This window comes from Choloepus didactylus, chromosome 22, assembly GCF_015220235.1.
Source record: "Choloepus didactylus isolate mChoDid1 chromosome 22, mChoDid1.pri, whole genome shotgun sequence".
Lineage (NCBI taxonomy): Eukaryota > Metazoa > Chordata > Mammalia > Pilosa > Megalonychidae > Choloepus > Choloepus didactylus.
In genome coordinates this window covers 8152688-8180165 of record NC_051328.1, presented here as the reverse complement: position 1 = coordinate 8180165, position 27478 = coordinate 8152688, and positions in this window count along the sequence as shown.

Here is a 27478-nt window from a genome sequence, read left to right as displayed (position 1 = left end):
ACTTGTGCTGACGTTTGGTTCAGGAGCCTAGACATAATAACACCTGTTCCAGTTTGCTAGTGCTGCTGCTTGGCAAAACATCATAAATGGATTGGCTTTTACAAAGGGGGTTTATTTGCTTACAAAGTTACAGTCTGAAGGCCATAAAGGTGTCCAAGCTAAGGCATCAACAATAGGGTACCTCCACTGGAGAAAGGGCATTGGCATCTAGAAAGCTTCTGTTAGCTGGAAAGGCATGTGGTGTCTGCTTGCTCCCAGGTTGCGTTTCAAAATGGCGTGCACCAAAATGTCAGCTTCAGCTTTCAATGGCCGTCTTCAAAATGTCTCTGTAAGCTGCAGCCAATGTCAGGGGTCCACAACTGCGAGCATCTCTGAGCTAAGCCAGCCCGCTTCTATGTCTGTGCCAGCATTTTTAAAGGACTTCAGTGATTAAACCAAGACCCATGTTGGATGGGCAAGACCACACCTCCATGGAAATAATTCAATCCGAGTTATCACCTACAGTTGGGTGGGTCACATCTCCATGGAAACAACTTAATCCAAATATTCCAACCTAATCAACACTAATATGTCAGCCCCCACAAGACTGCATTAAAGAACATGGTGTTTGGGGGGACATAATACTTCCAAATTGACACAATACCCAACACTAGTAACTCACAAAGGTTGTCATAGGCCTCTCCTAGAGGTGCCTGTGCTGGCTTTAAGAACTTTCTTCCCTTGATGAGAACTTTCCTGTAATCAAGTTTGTGATTAGGAATGTAGAGTAATTTTCTAGCTAGTTTGTGTACTATTTCTTACAGAAAAGTATGGTATGAAATAACTTTGTAGTCAGATTCTAGAAAGAGGTGTTGTTAGCTTGATCTAAAATGCATGTGGTCTGTCTTCTGTCTTAACATCAAAACCGTAACCTCTGACATTGAGAAGGAAAAAAAGAAGTTGGTGATCCATTGACCTGTGAAAATACACTGTTTTCATTTTATAGCATTGATGCCATTGGTGCTTGCTTGTAAATTAATATATATTGTTTATATTTGCAGCAGTCATTTGGGAACTTCTGCTCAAGAGGAAGCCATTGCCTGGCTGTTTTAAATATACCCAGAAGAACTTACCTTTTAACTTGAGTATAATCCATTTTCCGGTGACAAGAATGTGGAATTAAACGCCTAAATTAACCTACATCCCTGCCACCAATATCTATTTTTAGTGAGATGTAGTTGTTGGGGGGAAATGCACTGTTTGAGATGTATCCTGGCCTGGAAAATGAAGAAAGAGGCTTAGGTTGCTTTACCAACACTTCTCAAAAATATTCTTAACGCACTGAGGATGGGATAGGACTGCGAGTAGAAAGGGTTGTCTTAGGGGAAGATGCAGCTCAGAGAGGCTTATCCTGTTCAGAGGTTTCTCCAGCCATGCAGGAGAGGGTTTGGAGGAGAGAAGGGGAGTGGATTGGGAGGAGAGGGGATCAGAGATGAGCCCATTCCCTTTGGGAGCCTCTGCATAGGGGAGCTCCCTATACCAGGAGCAGATGAAAGCTGTGTTTCTGTGTTTGATTCTGGAACATGCCTGTACTGCTGGCCCAGGTGGCATTTTCCATTTAGTACCGTTTCCATACTTTGCAGGAAAAGCACAGCAGGCTTATAATGCTCGAGTTTTTAAACATTCAGAAGGCTGTGATGCTATAAATAAGCTTCCTGTGTCAGAGATTAAATCAACCAAGATGCCTGCCATGCCAACTTTATTTCTGAAACAACGTGTTTTCAGTGGAAATCAAAATACATGTTAATCCTTCCCTTCTGACAGGCTAATACCAGCCTGGAAAACCACAGTGGGGACCTATGGAGAGGACGCTAAGTAGCAGAAGCCGTGTCTGCGTGGCTTATCTGTTGGAGAAGGCGGCAGCCACCCCTCATTCTGGAAGTCTTTTGCCTGAACTTGTGGCCTGGTGCTGCAGAATCAGGACTCAGCAGGGTTGCTTTCATCAGAAAAGGATTTGGCTATTGTGTTTGGGATAAACCAACACAGAGTGTGTGTCTTTGAGATGATTTACAACTAGTTAGTGAATGGTTAACAATTTTTGCCAGCTCAACACCCATTCCCCCTTCTTTTGATAACAGCATCCTGATTTTCTCTGGGAAGCCATTCTTCTCCCACTCTCAGTCCACGTAGTTCTGTGTGGGGGACTCCATCTACTGTCTCCAGAGAGGGGCCTGGGGATAACCAGTCAGAGCCTCCCATCTCCTTGGCCATGGCAATTGGTTCAGAGGTGGGTCAATGAATAAGGTGGGCACTTGGAGTTGTTAGACTGTATTTAACTCAGTGAGTGTGGTCTGGCAGCCTGGGCAGACTCAGCTCCAGTGGAAGAGGGTAGTCATAGGACCCCCTGCAGTGACTGACAGTGGCCTTACAAAGCTGGGACGGAGGCTGGTGAGTGAGTGCTGAGGAGCTGCTCCTGGGAGCTGTGCTGTTTCGAATGGAGATGTTTTAGAACACCTGCCTCTAGGAAGAAGTAGACTTTAAAGAAGGGATCCTTGGCCTTTGGGAGAATCTTTAAGGATGTGGTAAGGTTGTTGTCCCTCTTCCTAGCTAGAGTCACCTCTTCTTTCCCACAGAGTTTTCCATGTAATTATGGGTGCCTCAAAGAATCACCAAAAAAACTCAGCCACTGGAGGCTCTAGATCACACATTAAGAAGCTGATCAGATAACTTATCTTTTATATTTTACAAAATCTCTTGTTTTGTCAGTTATACATTTGCTGGTTAAGATTCTTGAGGTCTTACCATGCTCCAGGTACTGTCCTTAACATATGGTATTTACTTTTATTTTTACAATGACCCATGAGATAGATGCTATTATTATCCTAATTTTACGAATGAATAATCCAAAATACAGAAAAGTTATGTAGCACGCTAGAGGTCACATGGTTTATAAGTGGGGCAAAACCCAAACCCAAGTATAGAAGACACAAGAGGCCACATTCTAAATCACTTCACTGACTTTATAAATGACCCTACTAATGAGTCATAATGCCTACCAGACCATTAAGGTTTGAATCCTTAGGTCTAACTTAAATCCATCATGACACAGTTTAAACCCCATCTTTATAGAGGTAATATGGCAATACATTGGTTCAAATCCCAAATTAGGCATGTAACTTGTAATAAGTGATTGAGTGTCTGAGACCCAGATTCTTCATATGGGGAGTATGGTTGGTAAAGTTTTATATTATTTTCCTTTCCCTTATTATTTTTTTTTAATTTGGAGAATCACAAAAGGAAAGCATGCTTACAAAAATGCAATGCAGAAATAGAGAGCAGCACAAAATTCCCTTCAGTGTATTCCTGCTACCCCCATCCCACCCTTGAGAGGTAACCAGTTTTAACTTTTTTAAGTTAAAAAGTAACCAGTTTTAACTTTCTGTGAATTTGCAGTCTTTCCACAACACATGTATGCAGAGTTTATTTTTAAACAAAAATAGAATCATATGTGTTGGAACCTTCCCATGTCATACATATAGATTTACTATAGTGTTTTTGATGGCTGCATCTAACTCACAGGTATGGATGTATGTATTTTGCTTTGCCATTCCCTGAATGATGGATGTTTCAGTCACTTCCAATATGTTTAACTATTTCAGACCCTGCTGCGGTGAATACTCTTGTACACATATCATTGTGCATGGGTGTGATTATTTCTAGGAGAAAGACCCCTTGAAGTAGAATTGCAGGGCCATACATACTTCTCAGTAATAAAGTATATGCATGAGAGATCATTTTTGGCATTATTAAAGGGATCTGGTGAAACATCCTAGAGATTGCTAAGTTTGGATCTTTTTCCTGTTCTTAGGATCATTCTGGCATGGGGACAAGGTGCCTTCTTGGTTGCTGTAGTTGTCACACTCCCATTGTAGCCTTCTTTATATTTAAGAGCTTATTGGAACCTGCCTTTCCTTGACAGCCCAGGGCTTATGTTTACAAGCAGATTTGGAGCCAGCTTCCCAAGCTGGGCACACCTCTCCTCTCAGTACATACTACCTGCCTGCAGACATTAGCTGGGGCCTTGAGCTGCCGAGAAACCAGGCAGCGACTTCTGGTACCCTCAGAGATGCCTGTAGCCACGGTCAGAAACATCCTGAAGTTATCGTCAGCTGAGCGGCAAGGACAGCCATAAGCATGGCTACCTGAGAAGCTGATGCTCCATGCCCACAGCCTTGGATGAAACCTCATTAATTGGTTCATTCATTTCACAAATATTTTTTGAGCACCTACTCTGAGCCAAGTACTATGATAGGAGTCAGGGATACAACTGATCACGAAAACCACATATGGCCCCCCACTTATGGTGTCACTAACAACATCACAGTGTGGTATACTCTCTCCTCTTTATGTAATTTGGGCTCATGTCTTGGAAAAACATTAAATGAAAGGTAGGTCAGAAAAGGTGTTTTAGCAACCAGAACAAATCAACCCAAGGTGGGGTGAAGATAAACCTTCCTTAAAAAAAGCAAATATTCTACATTGCAGTGGTACTGTGACAGGCTATGGTGGCAGAAAATGAAATCAAATGATGTTAAGGAATTTGCCTCTATCTCTCCTTCTCCAGGCCCCTAACCCCATAGAGTTGTTTCCTCTGGCTGAGGGGACCACTTGATCTCTTTCCCCCCAGCACAGCTGATTGGACCAGGATTGAACCCCTGACTCAAGTTCAGCCAATTAGATTTCTCCTGGGGAGCTGGCATTGTTACATTAGGACTCTGGTCAGGCTTTTGGGGGCAGCTTAATTGGAATACATTAAAAGCATGGAACCATGTCCCAGCTCACGGGCAAAGGGAGCAGAGCAAACCATGTGAGAGAGAGAGAAAGAGAGAGAGAGAGAGAGAGAGACGGAATGAAGCATATGGGAGGAGAGAAGCACAGATGAGAACTATGAAAGACAAGGAGATGTGGAGAGGGTAGCTCCCTTCAGGGCAGAATTCTCCCCTCAGTTCAACATCACTTCTTGTTCTTGGGTTCCTTGAGGCTTCCCTGATTCATTCCAACAAATCCTTGTTTTTTTTTTCTCGAGCTAATGTGATGGTTCCTCTTTCTGATAACCACCAACCCATGGGTTAGACAACATCTGCTCTCTCCCCTGCACTATTGAGAAAAAGGGCAACAGAGAAGGTTTTTTTTTTTTCCGGTCTTTTTCTAAAGGCTGAACATGATATATTCTTGGAAGATATATAATATTTGACTCTATCGGCCATTTCTCTGGCAGCCTGGGCATTTTAGAAACGTGCTGAACTCCGTCCTCAGGGGCTCCCTAAAGAAGGCTCAGCTTGGAGGATTCATGAATCCATTTGTTCATCAATTAGGGGGCGGCAGAAGCAGACGCTCTGGGGGGGGGTGGGATGCTCCACTCTACCCTCTGCTGGTTGCAAACGGAGGTGCGGCTCGACCCCTAAGAAGCGTCTCCAGCCATGTGGCCCCTCCCTGGAGGCCAAGGAAGTCTCTGGTATTTTTTTTTTCCCAGGGAAACTGACAACTCGGACATGCCAATTTAAACTGAAATTATAATTTCAATTCAAGCCTGGAAACTCAAAGTCAGAAAAGAAAACGAGGAAATTCCCAAAGAGTTTCTAATCATTGGGTGGGTGTCAGGGGTCGGTAACAACAGGACTGTCTGGAAAAAAATATTTCCTTTCAATGCCTGGGGAATCCCAGAAAGATGAAAACAAGTTCATCTTCTTGCTTTAATTACTCTAACATCCGCACACACAAGCACACATTTTAAATTTACTGTTGGATCGCTGCGATAAGAAGCACGCACACGTCCATCATGGGAAAACTGGATGAATCCGAATCAAAAAGAGTGGCTTTCCGGGCCGGGCAAGTTAACTTCAGTTCAGTATCCCCATGAGAATCTCAGCCAAGATGAATCTCTCCTTTTCCCAGAAGCTTTGAAAGAGATGGAGCTTAATAACCTTGATGGAGGAATTTGTCGTGAAAGACACTTTAAAGGACAGTGAAGCATCTCCCCCTTCTCCCAGCCTTCATTGCCCGGCTCCCTGTGATCTGTCCACTGCTGACAGCAAACATGTCCATCCGCTCTCAGGGGGACCCAGCCCAGATGCCTATGCCCCCGAATTCCCACCGCCTCTAGGTCTCCTTTGTGGGTTTTCTCGCTCAAACAGGCACTTTGCATACAGTGCTGAGCAGTAGGACATTAAGGAGCAAATCTGGTTTCTTTCTTTGTCTTTATTCCTCCTTCCCTCCCCCCACCCCATTCTCTCCTTCAGTTGGGTGCCTTCAGCTGTGTATAAATTAAACACATTCTTGTGCTCTTGCAGGTCACATCTGGGATATTCTGGGCATTGCTGGTATAAACTCTGAATTTATGAACCCAGTAATTTGCTGCTGCCAGCTTATAATGTCTGACATTGTCACTGTTTGCTTAGAGTTTTGGTATCTGATGTTCTTAATGTTAAGGTCAATTTTATTGATACTGAACTCCATGCCCTCATTTCTTTCCCCATTGCGTTTTTTCGAGGCACACAGAGAGGGTAACTAATCTTAATATCTTGTGTTCACAATTCTATTTAGCATGAAATCAGTAACTGACATATTAATTATAATAATCTGTTAAATATACTTTACCTACATGTTAATTATGGGAGACCATTCTCATTTATTTCTCTGGGTAGCCTATTAATTCAACCCAGATGGTACAGCTTTGTGAGACGGTAACACTGAGCATTTGCAGAATAAATCATGTTGCCAAGATACAGCAGCAAAAACGTTATCACATCTGAATAAGCTTTAATATGATATAACCATGAAAGAAAACTTACCTATTACTCACAGACTGGAGCTTAGTTAAAAACAGGATCAGTATGCCAAATGTTTGAAAAAAAATTTTTTTTTTGAACATAAAATGGTTTCCTCCAAAAGAGTTGATTATTTAAGCCCAATGCCCCATAAATAATTTCAAAAGGGGGAAATGGAATCCTGATGCAGGGGTTCATGATAACTCGGGGGGGGGGGAGGGGAGGAAGGCAGCTGTGCTTTTCTTGGCCATTCTGATGTCAAGACTGGCGTCATTCGAGGAAGTATTGAAACACCCCTTCCTGCTTCCTCCATTTTCTTGCCTTCCTTTATTCATGGATACTAATAGGGCTCCGTCTCTTGGGGGCTCTCTAATTTGGGCCACATTTATATTAGTGAGACTGAGTCATATCTGAATGGGATGATTTCAATGATGAAGATTGGGATTAATCAATGAGACTTCAGTATCATCTTTCTGGGGAAAGATCTAGCTCCCCTGGCCAGAGACATCTCCAGTTCAGTAATGGGGTTCAACGAGTTATTTACTGACTCATTATTTCCATGAAGAACTGTACTAGTTCTTGGGAACCAGGGGTGGGCAAAACTCATGTGAGCTCTGCCTTCACAGAATTTATGATCTGGGGGGAGGCAATTAAGCAGGTAATTATAATAAGGTATGCTTAGGACCATGCTCCAAGAACTATGCTGTCAGAGCACATAGCAAAGGCCCCCAACCCAGACATGGGGGAGGCTGAGAGAATGCTTCCCAGAGAAGTGATTTCACCAATTGCCTCTGAAGGATGGGCAGGAGATGGTCAAGTGTAGGACTAAAGGGTGTTCCAGGTTGAAGGAACAGCGACTGCAAATAGTGCGTCACATATTTGTGGAACTGAAGGAAATTCATGCAAGCGGAGCATTAAGTGTAGTGGGGAAGAGGGGGGAGCTGTCATCTAAGCAAGACACAGTGACATCCTGGACCAGAAGAGGGACTGGGCTTTTTTCACCTTCTTATTCACCTCAGCCTTGCCAAGGTCTCTTCTTCTCTTTCACCAAGACTTTCCTGATGTCTCTAGCTTTCAACACGCTCTCCCTTCTCTGAGTTTCCATAGCAAACAAGTGGTTTCATATTTGAAGACAAGCAAGGGTGACGACCTGCCTTGGCTTCTTGACTCCCGTGAACCCCTGTACAGGTGCATCCATCCTTGCCGAGATGTGTGAGGACATCTAACTCCTCTGGCCCCATTTCTCCTCCACTAACACACAGCTAATTTGCAGTAACTTCTTCTACAGTTGGACAACTCATCACTTAGGTCCCCCTTGGCTAATTTGCCATATATAAATATACATATTTTTTGTGAGACTACATTTTGTGATTGCTCTTTGACTGCTCAATCTGAAAATAGCCACCCCCTCATTCTCCCTCATAGCCCCCTCTCCTTTCCTTCATAGCATTGGCCACAATGAGCAAATAGGTGAATTTGATTTGCCTGCCCATTTGTGCTTTCTTCTGCACCCCTCTCTAGACTTCACATTTCATCGGGGGCAGAAACCATATTTGCTTTTCCTCATTGTGCTCTGAGCACGTACAACCATGCCAGGCACACAGTTGGTGTGCAACAGATACAAATGTCCTGAATGAATGCATTATTTTTCTAAAATTGTTGGCCCTTTAACTCTTGGAGCAAGCCCCTGGCTCTCAGAACATGCTTCAGATGTGTGCTTTTAAGCTTAGAGGAAGAGATGGAAACCGGAGATGCACAGTGGGAACCGTGATCCAAAAAATATGGCAGTGTCCAGAAAACGGCCTTTTGTACCAAGAGTTGGAATTTAGGCAAATGATTTGCGCAGAGGATGAGCTTGTCAAGCCAACTGGATTGGTGATTGATTACCCGGCTGGACATGGGGAGAGACTTTCCAGCAAAGTGAGGACCGCGGGATAGGGGAGAAATTGGGTCAACCAAATAGCCAGTCTAACAAGCCTGGAAATTTCGGAATGGCGTGATTAGTGTAGAGTTGGTTTTGAGTTTTCAGATTCTGCCTGCCTTTGTTTTCTGAGAAATAGTCAACTTTCCTTCCTTCCATTCTTCCTTCCTTCCCAGCTACCTATCTTCATTTGTTCTTTCATTCTTTCAGCAACTGCTTCTTGAGTGCTTGAAACAGCCCAGGCTCTGGATCTTGCTGGAAGGTGACAGTCAGAGAAGTAGATGGGAAGCCGTAAGACACTAAGAGTAAAGAATCCCTCTGAATTAAAGGGCCAGGGTCGAGGCTTTGGTGGACAGGTTTCTAGCTGAAAGGCTGTGTTGAGCCAGATTTGATCCCTGGCTTCTCTTTTCAGAAAAGAGAGTGAGAAAGGACTGGGGGCTGATATGTCCCACTAGCTGGATGGAACATCAACCAGAACTCCACATCCACTACATGGTTAAGAGGAACTACTAGCTGGGGAATATAAAATTGTAAATGGCACAGATAACGTCAGCCTGAGTTACTGATTTCAGAATGACACAGATGTTAGGATAAGGGAGCATAAATGGAAATTAAAGAGAAACAAATTCAGAACAGATGTCAGGAAGCATTTTTTTCATGCGGAGAATCACAAATGTGTGGAATGGCCTACCAGGCTCGATTGTTAAGGCAAAGACACAGGGGACATTCGAGAACTGATCAGATGGCATCATGGGGGAATTAAGCAGTAAAAGAGGAAATGAGTGTGCATACGGCGACTGGCTTTCAGCTAATCCAAAGAAATGCCCATGTTCTTATGTACCTGGTGCTTACATACTTACCTTGGATAAACACATGTAATTTCTTTGCTTTTAGTTTTCACAGATTGCACCATTCTCAAAGTAGTTATTTTCACATCATAAAGATGACATTGGAAGAGCAGGAGAGAGGAGAGACCTCCTTTCCTGCAGGTTTTCCCTTTTTTTTTTTTTTTTGAGGAAGAGTATTGTTCATGAATTGTGCATGGAAAATGAACGTTTAAAATGTGTCTATCTCTCTAACACCCAAGAGCGGGGTATCATAATAAACCAACCAGCCCTCTGTACTGCCTTGGGGGAGCTGGAGTACTAATCTCCTCGAAGTACATGATCACCAAGGGGTCCTGCAAAGGTTTCTTTGCTTCTGCCCCTCCAACTAGTGGCCCCAGGGTGCCTGAGTTCTTACAAAAATATCACATGCAGGAGAGAAGGAAGTTAAGCTAGTTTTCAGCTTTCCACAACTACTTACTGAAGAGAATTTGAACCTAGGATGGGGCAACAGGAAATCTGCAAGTCCATGACCACTAGTTTTTCTTTCCATAGTGCCTTCAGAGCATCCCTAGAAAAACTGTAACCAGGTGCCCCTTTAAGGGGGTATTGGTTGGAAAAATAGCTTATGATAATAGGGAAGAAGAGAGGAAAGCAAAGTCTATCTCCAGAGGAAGGTTGTTGAGAATAAAAAATAGAGTAGAACTTCATTAATCTGGACGCTGCTAATTTCAAATGTATAAATAATTCAGACCTTCTGGCTGGGCTCAAGTTTACCTTTGTCCTAGATATGGAAAAAAGGGTTTGCTAAGCAAATAAATAGTGTAAACAAGATTGAAGGTGGGAGGATATATAGCCTATTTAAGAGAACAAATTGTTTTCACATACTTAGTAGAACCATCTGCATAGGTACAATGGATAGGTCAATTATAAAAAATCCTGGTCTATTTGTTAATCTTGGTCTGCTGGGTATACATACTTAGTGAAATTCTGTCAGCATTAGAGGGATCAAACTGAACGGGAGGGATGCTTCCTGAGATTTTGTATTTAAGGCACTTGGTTGATTTATGTTGTTACTTCGTAATTTATACTTTCTTGGATCATATTTGTCGCCTTCATCTGTTAGAGTTGAGAGGATTAAAAACAACCCCAGAGAACACAGCCTTGGGTAGCATCGGGGACTAGGGCAAATAAGGAAAGCTTGTTTTGACAGCTTCCTTGTGACTTTGCAGGAATGGGGGTGCTACAAGTTACAAGGTCCGAGTTCTAATCTAGTTTCCGCTAATAATTACCCATGTGGACTTGGGCAAGCCACTTATTCTCTCTGGCCCTCAGTTTCTCCGTTTATAAAATGGTATAAGATTAATGATATCTAAAGACTCTATCAATTCAAAAATTCCATTATCCAGTCATTGATTTTCTAAGACAAATTCTCATCTGTAAAATATGTAATATTCATGTTGTTTTGATCATCAAATGATGTGGCAAATAAAGTACAGAGTATAACCTAAGCAGTAAGTGAGTAAAGAGTAAGTAAATAGGGAGACATTATTATCATGTCTTTGTTGTTGCCGTATTCTAAGAATTAATTCCTTCAACCTCTACTTGGGACATTCTGACTTTTTTTTCTCCTTCCTCACCTGGGGACTTAATAGCATTTTCCCAGTAGGTAACATTGGAGCTTTCGTCAGCTCTGCCCCCTCTCCCCAGCTTGTTTAGCCTGCTTTCCCAACATATAAACCAGAGACAGCACTATGTTAAATGCAAGGTATGGGAACACATCCTCTTGCTCAGAGGATCACAATGAGCAGTGACTTGGAACAGTGGAGAAGGGAGAGATGGCTTTCTCTCAAACAGAGATCTTCTTGCACTCTCCCAGCCACCCTCAAGCCCTCTAATAAATGAGTTATGCAGATTTTGATTCTAAAGCTGGAGATGGACATGTAGCAGCCAGGTGGCATAAATTTGGCTTTAGACCTCAGTTCATATCAATCTCTGGTCCTGCCAGTCACTGACTCATAAATTAATTGATTAAATATTGATTTTATGTACCATTTCCATTTAAGTGATTTTCAAATAATGCTTTATCAATGTGCATTTAAGACCTTGGCTGTTTAAACAAATTGTCACCTAGCCCTTTTCAGATGTAGACTCAGAGACCAAGGCTGTGTTGGACTCTATTATCTATTATTGGCTGAAGTCGCTTATCTCCCTTAACGTGCTTTTGAAGCATTAAACCAGTTTTCCTTTCTGCTATTGAGAAATTCAGTAACAGAATAGCTTCAGAGATTTGCTAAAATCATATGTAAATCTCATTGGTATGTACTGTGTACAGATTAGGGGTTTTCTACAGAAAATGAGAGAGGACCCAGGAGAAAAATGTGGCAGGTGCCGTGGGTAGCTTTTAGGGGGTGTTGAGTTTCTAATGAGATCCTCCAGTCCTGCTACATCCTCATGGCAGCAGGACCCTGCATCCCAGGGATCATTTGGATGTTTTTTATTTAAATGAACTCATTAGGTTTGGAAGGGTAGTTCTTACAGAACCACAAACTTTGGTTTTAAAAAAATGTTTTGACGAGGTCATTTGGAATCCAAATTGATTCAATGCCCTGTGCAATTGGTGTTGCAGTATTTGTCATTTCTAACATTTGTCAGCAAGCCTTACTTTATTTCTCATTTTTACTGCCTGCTTCCCATGTGCTCCATCCTGTGAAAAGTGATGGAAGGTTTGCAGAAAAATACTTTGTTCTCCTGCCTTTCCAGGAGTGTACACTCTCGGGGAAGGGCAAGGCGTAGAAACCAGAGGTTGCAAGTGGTAGATGTGGCCGACAGATGCATTTTGTTTGGTGTGTACAGTGATTTACCATCATAAATAAGTACATAGATAAAAGAAAAACTAAAACCTGATTTTTGTTGCCAACATTTAGAAATCGCGATGTTTCACTTGAAAATCGAGAAATCCTAACAATTTGGGAAATTTCCTATATAACTATTTGTTAAATTATACTTTGAAAGATAATATCTTTTTGCAAGTATGTTATATTTCACAATGGGGAAGTGGCTGAAACTGTGGAACTGTGACCTATGATATTCTTTGAAATTTTCTCTCTAATGCTTGTAAAATTGCACTTGGAGAGTTATCACTTCTATGTACTTATGTTATATTCTACAATTTTAAAATATGGAAAAAAAGATTTGGAATTTCAGGTTGTGCATTCCATTATGGCAATGACCAGCTGGACCTGAGTGGTGGCTACTCCCTTTTGTTGAGAAAGATATTTGCCAGTTCACCACAGTCCCCTCCACTCCCTATTGCCTTACTCCAGCCTGACTCATTTACTCTATCTGTCTTGCACGAGTAGTCATTTGTATTTACAGCCTTTGGAACAGATGCATGAAACAAACACATAAATAAAAACACAAGAAGGTATGTGATTACATGATCAAATAAAAAGTACAGGTAAAGATGGTGGTCACAAGATCACTAACAAGTATTTGCTCTCGTTATCTGGAAATTCCTTTTTGTCATGATGGAATTTGAAGATGTCTTAAAAAATCACTAATAATTATGAATTGCAAAATTTAAATGCCTTGAAAAAATAAATGAGAGAAAAATGAATGCTATCTATTTAATAATGTTGCTCTTTGTGGCTTGCATTCCTATCTGCTTTCATAAGAGAGGAGGGGTTAGCATTGCAGTTAGGGATAATTCAGTTTAATGTCTATGGGATTGTCACCACATGAATGGCTTCCATCATGCACATGGCAGGAGAGGCTGAGGCTTTTGGAGTAATAAGTATCTCTGTGGCCAGGAAGACTGAGCCATGGGTAGCCACTGAGTAGACACCTATATTGTTTTCTGACAATTGATATGATCCCAAGATCAAGCTATGAGAAATAAGCCAAGTGGAAGATGGTCAATAAGGTGACATGTGCCCAGACTGACAAGTCAGAGGAAGATTGAAAAGAGAAGATGGAAGACCTTACAAAACAACTTTAAGAACATACACTGATGTGATACAATTAATATGGTAGCATTAGATTAACTTTATTTATTCATATATTTAGGCCCTGTCTTAGTTGACAAACATTAGAAGGAACTTACAAGAATTTAAGAAATGCAATAAAAGAGAAAAGAATTTAGGGCCTTGGGAAATATAGATGGACTAGAGAATAAGAACTAAGGGAGAGGAAATTCTGGGGAAGATGGTGGAGTAGGGAGCTCTAGCACTCAGTCCTTCTACCAAAACACTTACCAAACAGGCAGGAACTGTCCGAAACAACTGTGCCACAGCTTCAGAGGCTAGAGACACTGTATAGTCAGGGGAGAGGGGAAGGAAGGGGCTGATAAACTACAGAAAAGGATGAGTTGCTCACTCTGCACAGTGGCTGCCGTTGCCCTTCTCCAAGTCTCATGGCGAGCCACTTTGGAGTCCAGTCCCTGGCTATCACCCTGTGGACAGATAGGGAGAAAAAATCCTCTTCCCTAAGAACAGGGGTTGGCATGGTTGATTACCTATCCCAGCTATGGATTAGTGAATTTGGATCACTGGGTCCTGTTCAGAGCTAGAGTTTCAACCTACCCTGGACAAAGGCAGTGACAGCCATTGTTTCAACCCTATCCTGGTCAGGAGTGGAGCTAGTGGAAATTTAAAGATGCAGAAGTTCCTCAGAGCTCTGGGAGACAGTTAGCAGAAAGGCTTTGTTTGCTGGACAGGCCAGGAAAGCACAGATTTGGAGAGCCATCAAAGAGGATTTTGGTGCCCTTCCTGATCTCCTCTGGAGGGCAATTTGGAGCTGGACTGCACCCCCTTCAAAAATCCCCAACTCTGTTTTGTCCGGGAAATACTGACTTGGGAAAGTCCTCTCCTGGGTGACCATCCTCCCAGAATTTACTCTCCAAGCAAAAGCAGTTAGAGCTAATGAAAGGAGTGTAAAAAACTACAGAGGCAAAACAAACAAACAGAAGAGATCAAGATCTTTAAGAAGAACAGTGGAAAGGAAGCTTTGTCTTGGAGGTGAAACAATTGCACAAGAAGTTCAATCTTAAAAACTGTTCCACATATCCACGGCAAGAATAAGATGAAGAAGAGCTGAAAAAATCTGATTAAACACGGACTATTCTAAAGGTATAGAATAAGGCAGACAAAGCATCAAAGAAGAGCCTTAACACAAAGCCAATCAACAATAGAACCCTAGACAAGAGGGAGAAACTGACTTTCAGAGAAAACTCTTTAAGATAATCAGATGCCTAGACATCAGCAAAAAATTAAAAGCCATATTAAGAAATTGGAATATCTGACCCAGTCAAGGTAACAAAGTAAAACTTCAGAAGAGACACAGAATTTGGAACAACTAATCAAAAGTATTCAAACAAATCTCTTAATTCAAAGAGATGAAGGAAATTATGGCTAAAGAGATACAGGATATTAAGAAGACAGTGTGCTGGCATAAAGAAGAATTTGAAAGTTTAAAAATAAACATAGTAGGGAGATGCAAATTAAAACCACACCAATTAGAATGGCTGCCATTTAACAAACAGGTAAGTATAAATGCTGGAAAGGATGTGGAGAAATTGGAACTCTTAGTCATTGTTGTGGGACTGTATAATGATATAGCCACTCTGGAAGACAGTCTGGTGGTTCCTTAGAAAACTAGATATAGAGTTAGCCTTTGATCCAGCAATCTCACTTCTTGGTATATACCTGGAAGATCTGAAAGCAGTGACATGAACAGATATCTGCATGCCAATGTTCATAGCAGCAATAGTCACAATTGCCAAGAGATGGAAACAACCCAAATGTCCTTCAGCAGATGAGTGGATAAATAAAATGTGGTATATACACACGATGGAATACTACATGGCAGTAAGAAGGAACGATGTTGTGAAACATATGATAACATGGATGAACCTTGAAGACATAATGCTGAGTGAAATAAGCCAGGCACAAAAAGAAAAATACTGTGTGTTACCAGTAATGTGAACACTGAAATATGTAAAATAAATGGTTTATAATGTAGAATGTAGGGGACCTAGCGATAGATAGCAATTAGTGAAGGGGGAATGATAATCTAATAAGAATAGATAAGTTATTGTGGGTAAATTTAATGTTCTGGGAATGCTCAGGAATGACTATGGTTTGTTAATTTCTCATGGGTGTGGTAGGAACAAGTTCACAGAAATGTAGTTATCTTAGGTTATCTGTTTTTCTTATTCCTTTCCTAGGTTATAGTCTGTATATTTTCTTGGGGTAGAATAGGAACATGTTGGAAGTAATTCTAGGATATTTTTTATTCTAGGATATTTGTTTTGTCTTATTCCTTTGTTTTGGTTCTGTTTGAAATAGTTTTTTATTGTCTGTTTTTTTAATTTTTTGAGAAAGTTAATTAAAAAAAAGAAACAATGAAAAAAATATGCAGAGTCCCCCTGAGGAGCTGGGGGGAAATGCAGAGGTGTTGGGCTTCCTCACTTGGAAGGTTGCTGATGTTCTCACAAACATTGAGGACTGGTGGGTTGATGTGCTGAACCCTCTATCATAGGACTTGCCTTTAAGAAGCCTGTTACTGCAAAGGAGAGGCTAAACTGGCTTATAATTGTGTCTAAGAGTCTCCCCCGAATCCCTCTTTGTTGCTCAGATGTGGCCCTCTCTCTTTCTAACTAAGCACCCCAGCAGGTGATCTCACTGCCCTCCCCCCATGTGGGACCCAACTCCCAAGGGCATAAATCTCCCTGGCAATGCAGGATCTGACTCCCAGGGATGAATCTGGACCTGGCATTGTGGGATTGAGAACATCTTCTTGACCAAAACAGGGATGTGAAATGAAATGAAATAAAGCTTCAGTGGCTGAGAGATTTCAAATGGAGTCGGGAGGTCACTCTGGTGGACATTCTTATGCACTATATAGATAACACCTTTTAAGTTTAATGTATTGGAATAGCTAGAAGTAAATACCTGAAATTATCAAACCCCAACCCAGTGGCCTTGATTCTTGAAGATGATTGTATGACAATGTAGCTTACAAGGGGTGACAGGGTGATTTGGAAAACCTTGTGGATCACACTCCTTTTATTCAGTGTATGGATGGATGAGTAGAAAAATGGGACAAAAAACCAAAGGAAAAAATAGGATGGGAGGGACGATTTGGGTGTTCTTTTTTCACTATTTTTTTTTTTTATTCTTATTATCACTTTTTCTGGTACAAGGAAAATGTTAAAAAAATAGATTGGGGTGATCAATGAACATTATATGACAGTAATGTGATCAATTGATTGTATATTTTGGATGATTGTATAGTATGTGTATAAATCTTACTTTAAAAAGTAAAGAACAATGGGGGGAGGAGGAGAATGGGATGTTTGGGATGTTCTTTTTATTTTAATTTTTATTTTATTCTTTGGAGTGATGAAAATGTTCAAAGTTTGATTGTGGTGATGAAAACACAACTATATGATGATACTGTGAACAACTGATTGCACACTGTGAAAGATGGTATGTTATGTGATTATATCTCAATAAAATTGCATCAAAAAACAGAAACATAACAGAAATTATGGGGATGAAAGACACAATAGAAGAGATTAAAAATACACTAGAGGCATACAACAGCAGATTTGAACAGACATAAGAAAGAATCAGTGATCTAGAAGACAGGACAATCAAAATCTTACAGACAGAAGAACAGATAGAAAAATGAAGAGAAAAAAGTGAGCAGTGTCTTAGGGATGTGAATGACAGCATGAAGTGTACAAAGATCTGAGTCATGGGTGTCCCAGAAGGAGAAAAGAAAGGAAAAGGGGCAGAAAAAATACTTGAGGAAATAATGGTCCAAAATTTCCCAACTCTTATGAAAGACATAAATATTCATGTACAAGAAGCACAATGTGCTTCAAACAGAATAAATCCTAACAGACCCACTCAAGAACATACTAATCAGACTATCAAATGCCAAAATAAAGAGAGAATTCCGAAAGCAGCAAGAGAAAAGCAATTTGTCACATACACAGGATCTACAATAAAACTAAGTGCAGATTACTCATCAGAAACCATGGAGGCGAGAAGGCAATGGTGCTATATTTGATGTACTGAAAGAGAAAAACTGCCAGCCCCAAATTCTTTATCCGGCAAAACTGTCCTTCAAAAACGAGGGAGAGTTTAAAATATTCACAGATAAACCAAAACTGAGAGAGTTCATCAACAAGAGACCTGCCCTATAAGAAATACTAAAAAGACTAAAGAGAGCCCTGCAGGCTGAAAGAAAAAGATAGGAGAGTGGCTTGGAGTAGTGTGAAGAAATGAAGATCATCAGTAAGGGTAATTAAAAGGGTAAAAAGAGAGAGAGAAAAACAGATATGACATATAAAAACCAAAAGATAAAATGGCTGAAGTAAGTATTGCCTTTACAGTAATAATACTGGATGCTAATGGATTAAACTCTCCAATCAAAAGACACAGATTAGCAGATTGGATAAAAAAGCATTGTCCAATTACATGCTATTTACAGAGACAAACCTTGGACTCAAAGATACAAATAGGTTGAAAATGAAGACTGGAAAAAGATAGTCCCTGCAAACAGTAACCAAAAATGAGCTGCACTAGCTACATTAATATCATAAAAACTAGACATTGAAGGTAAATATTGCTATAAGGGAGAAAGACAGTATTTATTAGTAAAAAGGGAAATCCACCAAGAAGAAATAACAATCCCAAATATTTATGCACCTAACATGGGTTGCCCCAAAATACGTGAGACAAACATTAGCAAAACAGAAGGAAGAAATATATATCTCAACAGCAATAGTTTGAGACTTCAATGCATCACTCTCATCAATAGATAGAACACTTAGACACAGAATCAATAAGGAAACAAAGGTCTTGAATATTATGATAAATGAACTAGACCTAACAGACATATACATTGCACAACAAAACAGCAGGGTATGTGTTCTTCTCGAGTGTACATGGATTGTTTACCAGGACTGACCACATACTGGGCCATAAATCAAGTCTTGATAAATTTTAAAAGATTGAAATCATACAAATTCATAATAGAATAAAGCTGGAAATCAACAACAAGTAGAAAACTGGAAAATTCATAAATATATGTCAGTTAAACAACATGCTCTTAAACAATCAACGGGCCTAAGAAGAAACTGCAAAGAAAATCAGTAAGTATCTTGAGGTGAATGAAAACAAGAATACAACTTATTAAAAATTCTGGGACGCAGCAAAGTCAGTGCTAATGTTCACATTAAAAAAGAAGAAACAGCTAAAATCAAAGATCTAACTGCACACCTGAAGGAACTAGGAAAAGAACAGCAAACGAATCCTAAAGCAAACAGAAAGAAATCAAAGACAAAGATTAGAGTTGAAATAACTGAAATTGAGAATAAAAAATAGAGTTAACAAAACTAAAAATTGGTTCTATGAGAATATCAATAAAATTGACAAACCCTTAGCTAGCCTGACAAAGAAAAAAAGAGGTGATGCAAAGAAAATCATATATGAGAGGAAGGATATTACTACTGACCTCAGAGAAATAAAAAAAAAAGATCGTATTATGATATTATGGACAACTATGTACCAATAAATTAGATAGCTTAGATGAAATGGACAAATTCCTAGAAACACACAAGCAACCTACACAGATTCAAGAACGAAGAAATTGAAGACTGCAACAGACCAATTACAAGTAGAGATTGAATCAGTCATCAAAAACCTCCCAACAAAGAAAAGCCCAGGACAAGATGGCTTCACAGGCGAATTCTACCAATCACTCCAAGAAGAATTAAAACAAATCCTGCTCAAACTCTTTCAAAAACTTGGAGAGGAGGGAACACTATCTAACTCATTTTATGAGCTCAACATCACCCTAATACCAAAGCCAGATAAAGATAATACAAGAAAAGAAAACTATACACCAATTTCTCTAATGAAAAGACATTCAAAAATCCTAATAAAATACTTGCAAATCATATCCAAGAACACATTAAGAGAATTACACACCATGATCAAGTGGGTTTTATCCCAAGTATGCAAAGGTAGTTCAACACAAGAAAATCAATTAATGTAATACACCATACTAAGAAAACGAAGGGGAAAAACCACACTATCATCTCAATTGACACAGAGAAGGCATTTGACAAAATCCAGCACTCTTTCTTGATAAAAACACTTTGAAGGACAGGAATAAAAGGAAACTTCCTCAACATGATAAATGGCATATATGAAAAACCCACAGATAACATTGTACTCAATGGTGAAAGAATGAAAGCTTTCCCTCTAAGATTCGGAACAAGACAAGGATGCCCACTCTCACCACTGTTATTCAACATTGTGCTAGAAGTTCTAGCTAAAGCAATTAGGCAAGAAAAAGAAATAAAAGTCATTCAAATTGGAAAGGAAGAAGTAAAACTTTCACTATTTGCAGATGACATGATTCTAATATAGGAAGTCCTGAAAAATCTCCAACAAAGTTACAAGAGCTAGTAAATGAGTTCAGCAGAGTGGTGGGATACAAGATCAACATACAAAAATCAGTAGTACTTCTATATACTAGTAATAAGCAATCTGAAGAGGAAATCAATAAAAAATTCTGTTTATAATAGCAACTAAAATAATCAAATACCTAGGAATACATTTAACCAAGGATGTAAAAAAATTGTAAACAGAAAACTACGAAACATTGCTAAAAGAAATAAAAGACCTAAATAAATGCATGGCCACTCCACATTCATGGATTGGAAGACTAAATATGGTTAAGATGTCAGCTCCACCCAAATTGATTTACTTATTCAATGTAATCCCAACCAATATTCCAACAGCCTACTTTGCAAAAATAGAAAATCCAATTATCAAATTTATTTGAAAGTGTAAGGGACCCCAAATAGGCAAAAACATCTTGAAAAAGAAGAACAAAGTTGGAGGACTCACACCTCCTGACTTTCAAGCATATTAGAAAACTACAGTGGTCAAAACAGCATGGTAGTGGCATAGGATTTACATATTGACCAATGGAATTTAATTGTGAATGTAGAAATAGACCCTTACATCTATGGCCAATTGATTTAAATTTTTTTTTTCATTTTTTATTGTGAAATATAGCATATATACAGAAAAGTGATAACTTTCAAAGTATGATTTAACAAGTAGTTAGCAGATTTCAAAGAATGTTATGGGTTACAGTTCCACAACAATTTGCTACAGAGCAAATTTCAAAGCATGTTATATGCTACAGTTTCACTATGTCAGTTACTTCCTTCTAGCTATTCTAATACCCTAGAAACTAATATATATATATGTATATGTATATGTGTATATATATAAAGATTCAGTTATCATAATCCTTTGTTAAATCCTATCTTGTCAGTTGCTTCCCCTGTCTCTCATTTGATCATTTCCTCAATCCTCAGGGATATCTGGGCAGTGACCACCCTAACTTGTCCATATCGTAAAGGGGTGACATTATGGGAAAAGGGGATGCATCTGGCTGATGTTCTTGGAGAGGCTGTTGCCTCTGGGTGGTCAATTAACTTTTTTTTTTTTTTTTTTTTTTTTTTTTTAATCATCATTTTATTGAGATATATTCACATACCACGCAGTCATACAAAACAAATTGTACTTTCGATTGTTTACAGTACCATTACATAGTTGTACATTCATCACCTAAATCAATCCCTGACACCTTCATTAGCACACACACAAAAATAACAAGAATAATAATTAGAGTGAAAAAAGAGCAATTGAAGTAAAAAAGAACACTAGGTACCTTTGTCTGTTTGTTTGCTTCCCCTACTTTTCTACACATCGATCCATAAACTAGACAAAGTGGAGTTTGGTCCTTATGGCATTCCCAATCCCACTGTCACCCCTCATAAGCTACATTTTTATACAACTGTCTTCGAGATTCATGGGTTCTGGGTTGTAGTTTAATAGTTTCAGGTATCCACCACCAGCTACCCCAATTCTTTAGAACCTAAAAAAGGTTGTCTAAAGTGTGCGTAAGAGTGCCCACCAGAGTGATCTCTCGGCTCGTTTTGGAATCTCTCTGCCACTGAAGCTTATTTCATTTCCTTTCACATCCCCCTTTTGGTCAAGAAGATGTTCTCCATCCAACGATGCCGGGTCTACATTCCTCCCCGGGAGTCATATTCCACGTTGCCAGGGAGATTCACTTCCCTGGGTGTCTGATCCCACGTAGGGGGGAGGGCAGTGATTTCACCTTTCAAGTTGGCTTAGCCAGAGAGAGAGGGCCACATCTGAGCAACAAAGAGGCATTCAGGAGGAGACTCTTAGGCACAAATACAGGGAGGCCTAGCCTCTCCTTTGCAGCAACTGTCTTCCCAAGGGTAAAACTTATGGTAGAGGGCTCAACCCATCAAACCACCAGTCCCCTATGTCTGTGGTCATGTTAGCAACCATGGAGGTGGGGTAGGCGAATACCCCTGCATTCTCCACAGGCTCCTCAAGGGGGCACTACATCGTTTTTTTTTTTTTTTTTTCCTTGTTTGTCTTTTTTCTTTTTTTTTTTTTTTTTTTTTTAACTTTCCCTTCTTTTTTCAAATCAACTGTATGAAAAAAAAAGTTAAAAAGAAAACAAACATACAATAAAAGAACATTTCAAAGAGACCATAGCAAGGGAGTAAGAAAAAGACAACTAACCTAAGATAACTGCTTAACTTCCAACATGTTCCTACTTTACCCCAAGAAAGTTACATACTATAGCAACATTTCAGTGAACTTGTTCCTACTACATCCATCAGAAATTAACAGACCATAGTCATTTCTGGGCATCCCCAGAACGTTAAATAGCTTATCTGTTCTTCTTGGATTATTGTTCCCCCTTCCTTAATTGCTCTCTACTGCTAGTTCCCCTACATTCTACATTATAAACCATTTGTTTTACATTTTTCAAAGTTCACATTAGTGGTAGCATATAATATTTCTCTTTTTGTGCCTGGCTTATTTCGCTCAGCATTATGTCTTCAAGGTTCATCCATGTTGTCATATGTTTCACCAGATCGTTCCTTCTTACTGCCGCGTAGTATTCCATCGTGTGTATATACCACATTTTATTTATCCACTCATCTGTTAATGGACATTTGGGTTGTTTCCATCTCTTGGCAATTGTGAATAATGCTGCTATGAACATTGGCGTGCAGATATCTGTTCGTGTCACTGCTTTCCGATCTTCCGGGTATATCCCGAGAAGTGCAATCGCTGGATCGAATGGTAGCTCTATCTCTAGTTTTCTAAGGAACTGCCAGACTGACTTCCAGAGTGGCTGAACCATTATACAGTCCCACCAACAATGAATAAGAGTTCCAATTTCTCCACATCCCCTCCAGCATTTGTAGTTTCCTGTTTGTTTAATGGCAGCCATTCTAACCGGTGTTAGATGGTATCTCATTGTGGTCTTAATTTGCATCTCTCTAATAGCTAGTGAAGCTGAACATTTTTTCATGTGTTTCTTGGCCATTTGTATTTCCTCTTCAGAGAACTGTCTTTTCATATCTTTTGCCCATTTTATAATTGGGCTGTCTGTACTATTGTCATTGAGTTGTAGGATTTCTTTGTATATGCAAGATATCAGTCTTTTGTCAGATACATGGTTTCCAAAAATTTTTTCCCATTGAGTTGGCTGCCTCTTTACCTTTTTGAGAAATTCCTTTGAGGTGCAGAAACTTCTAAGCTTGAGGAGTTCCCATTTATCTATTTTCTCTTTTGTTGCTTGTGCTTTGGGTGTAAAGTCTAGGAAGTGGCCTCCTAATACAAGGTCTTGAAGATGTTTTCCTACATTATCTTCTAGGAGTTTAATGGTACTTTCTTTATATTGAGATCTTTGGTCCATTTTGAGTTAATTTTTGTGTAGGGGGTGAGGTAGGGGTCCTCTTTCATTCTTTTGGCTATGGATATCCAACTCTCCCAGCCCCATTTGTTGAAAAGACCATTATGGCTCAGTTCGGTGACTTTGGGGGCCTTATCAAAGATCAGTCGGCCATAGATCTGAGGGTCTATCTCTGAATTCTCAATTCGATTCCATTGATCTATATGTCTATCTTTGTGCCAGTACCATGCTGTCTTGGCAACTGTGGCTTTATAATAAGCTTCAAAGTCAGGGAGTGTAAGTCCTCCCACTTCGTTTTTCTTTTTTAAAGTGTCTTTAGCAATTCGAGGCATCTTCCCTTTCCAAATAAATTTGATAACTAGCTTTTCCAAGTCTGCAAAGTAGGTTGTTGGAATTTTGATTGGGATTGCATTGAATCTGTAGATGAGTTTGGGTAGAATTGACATCTTAATGACATTTAGCCTTCCTATCCATGAACATGGAATATTTTTCCATCTTTTAAGGTCCCCTTCTATTTCTTTTAGTAGAGTTATGTAGTTTTCTTTGTATAGGTCTTTTACATCTTTGGTTAAGTTGATTCCTAGGTACTTGATTTTTTTAGTTGCTATTGAAAATGGTATCTTTTTCTTGAGTGTCTCTTCAGTTTGTTCATTTCTAGCATATAGAAACATTACTGACTTATGTGCATTAATCTTGTATCCCGCTACTTTGCTAAATTTGTTTATTAGCTCTAGTAGGTGTATCGTTGATTTCTCAGGGTTTTCTAGATATAAGATCATATCATCTGCAAACAATGACAGTTTTACTTCTTCTTTTCCAATTTGGATGCCTTTTATTTCTTTGTCTTGCCGGATTGCCCTGGCTAGCACTTCCAGCACAATGTTGAATAACAGTGGTGACAGCGGGCATCCTTGTCTTGTTCCTGATCTTAGAGGGAAGGCTTTCAGTCTCTCACCATTGAGTACTATGCTGGCTGTGGGTTTTTCATATATGCTCTATATCATGTTGAGGAAGTTTCCTTCAATTCCTACCTTTTGAAGTGTTTTTATCAAAAAGGGATGTTGGATTTTGTCAAATGCTTTTTCAGCATCTATTGAGATGATCAATTGATTTTTCCCTTTCGAGTTTTTAATGTGTTGTAATACATTGATTGTTTTTCTGATGTTGAACCATCCTTGCATGCCTGGAATGAACCCCACTTGGTCATGGTGTATGATTTTTTTAATGTGTCTTTGGATTCGATTTGCAAGTATTTTGTTGAGGATTTTTGCATCTATATTCATTAGGGAGATTGGCCGGTAGTTTTCCTTTTTTGTAGCATCTTTGCCTGGTTTTGGTATTAGATTGATGTTAGCTTCATAAAATGAGTTAGGTAGTGTTCCATTTTTTTCAATGTTTTGAAAGAGTTTGAGTAAGATTGGTGTCAGTTCTTTCTGGAAAGTTTGGTAGAATTCCCCTGTGAAGCCATCTGGCCCTGGGCATTTATTTGTGGGAAGATTTTTGATGACTGATTGGATCTCTTTGCTTGTGATGGGTTGGTTGAGGTCTTCTATTTCTTCTCTGGTCAGTCTAGGTTGTTCATATGTTTCCAGGAAATTGTCCATTTCTTCTACATTATCCAGTTTGTTGCCATACAGTTGTTCATAATATCCTCTTATAATTTTTTTAATTTCTTCAGGATCTGCAGTTATGTCACCTTTTTCATTCATTATTTTGTTTATATGGGTCTTCTCTCTTTTTGATTTTGTCAGTCTAGCTAGGGGCTTGTCAATCTTGTTGATCTTCTCAAAGAACCAACTTTTGGTGATATTTATCCTTTCTATTGTTTTTTTGTTCTCTATGTCATTTATTTCTGCTTTAATCCTTGTTATTTCTTTTCTTGTACTTGGTTTAGGATTGGTTTGCTGTTCATTTTCTAGCTTCTTCAGTTGATCCATTAGTTCTTTGATTTTGGCTCTTTCTTCCTTTTTAATATATGCGTTTAGTGCTATAAATTTCCCCCTTAGCACTGCTTTTGCTGCATCCCATAGGTTTTGGTATGTTGTGTTCTCATTTTCATTCGTCTCTATATATTTAGCAATTTCTCTTGCTATTTCTTCTTTAACCCACTGATTGTTTAGGAGTGTGTTGTTTAACCTCCAGGTATTTGTGAATTTTCTAAGTCTCTGATGGTTATTGACTTCTAATTGTATTCCATTGTGGTCAGAGAATGTGCTTTGAATAATTTCAATCTTTTTAAATTTATTGAGGCTTGTTTTATGTCCCAGCATATGATCTATTCTGGAGAAAGTTCCGTGAGCACTAGAAAAGTATGTGTATCCTGTTGATTTGGGATGTAATGTCCTGTAGATGTCTGTTAAATCTAATTCATTTATCAGATTGTTTAGGTTTTCAATTTCCTTATTGGTCTTCTGTCTGGTTGATCTATCTATAGGAGAGAGTGATGTGTTGAAGTCTCCCACAATTATTGTGGAAACATCAATTGCTTCCTTTAGTTTTGCCAATGTTTCTCTCATGTATTTTGTGGCACCTTGATTGGGTGCATAGACATTTACGATTGTTATTTCTTCTTGCTGAATTGCCCCTTTTATTAGTATGTAGTGGCCTTCTTTGTCTCTCAAAACATCCCTGCATTTGAAGTCTATTTTATCTGAGATTAATATTGCTACACCTGCTTTCTTTTGGCTGTAGCTTGCATGAAATATTTTTTTCCATCCTTTCACTTTCAGTTTCTTTGTGTCCCTGTGTCTAAGATGAGTCTCTTGTATGCAACATATTGATGGTTCATTTTTTTTGATCCATTCTGCGAATCTATATCTTTTAATTGGGGAGTTTAATCCATTTACATTCAACGTTAAAACCGTGAAGGCATTTCTTGAATCGGCCATCTTATCCTTTGGATTATGTTTGCCATATTTTTCCCTCTCTCTATTAATATCCTTTATTGTACCCATACCGAATCTCTTTAGTACTGAACCTTTCTCCAAGTCTCTCTGTCCTGTCTTTGTTTCTCTGTCTGTAGGGCTCCCTTTAGTATCTCCAGTAGGGGAGGTCTCTTGTTAGCAAATTCTCTCAGCATTTCTTTGTCTGTGAAAAATTTAAGCTCTCCCTCAAATTTGAAGGAGAGCTTTGCTGGATAAAGTATTCTTGGCTGGAAATTCCTCTCACTCAGAATTTTAAATATATCGTGCCACTGCCTTCTCGCCTCCATGGTGGCTGCTGAGTAGTCACTACTTAGTCTTATGCTGTTTCCTTTGTATGTGGTGAATTGCTTTTCTCTTGCTGCTTTCAGAACTTGCTCCTTCTCTTCTATGTTTGACAGTGTGATCAGTATATGTCTCGGAGTGGGTTTTTTTGGATTTATTCTATTTGGAGTTCGCTGAGCATTTATGATTTGTGTATTTATGTTGTTTAGAAGATTTGGGAAGTTTTCCCCAACAATTTCTTTGAATACTCTTCCTAGACCTTTACCCTTTTCTTCCCCTTCTGGGACACCAATGAGTCTTATATTCGGACGTTTCATATTATCTATCATATCCCTGAGGTCCATTTCGAGTTTTTCAATTTTTTTCCCCATTCTTTCTTTTATGTTTTCATTTTCCATTCTGTCATCTTCCAGGTCACTGATTCGTTGTTCAACTTCCTCTAGTCTTGTACTATGAGTGTCCAGAATCTTTTTAATTTGGTCAACAGTTTCTTTAATTTCCATAAGATCATCCATTTTTTTATTTAGTCTTGCAATGTCTTCTTTATGCTCTTCTAGGGTCTTCTTGATTTCCTTCATATCCCGTACTAGGGTCTCATTGTTCATCTTTAGTTCTTTGAGTAGCTGCTCTAGGTGTGTCTCTTCTGGTCTTTTGATTTGGGTGCTTGGGCTTGGGTTATCCATATCGTCTGGTTTTTTCATATGCTTTATAATTTTCTGTTGTTTTTGGCCTCGTGGCATTTGTTGACCTTGATAGGGTTCTTTTAGGGTTTGTAGACCAGTTGAAGTCCTTATCTCTAATTTATCAGATCTACAGCTTCGTGGAGTACACTTTCTCTAACTAACCAGCAGGTGGCGTCCACGAGCCACCTGTTCT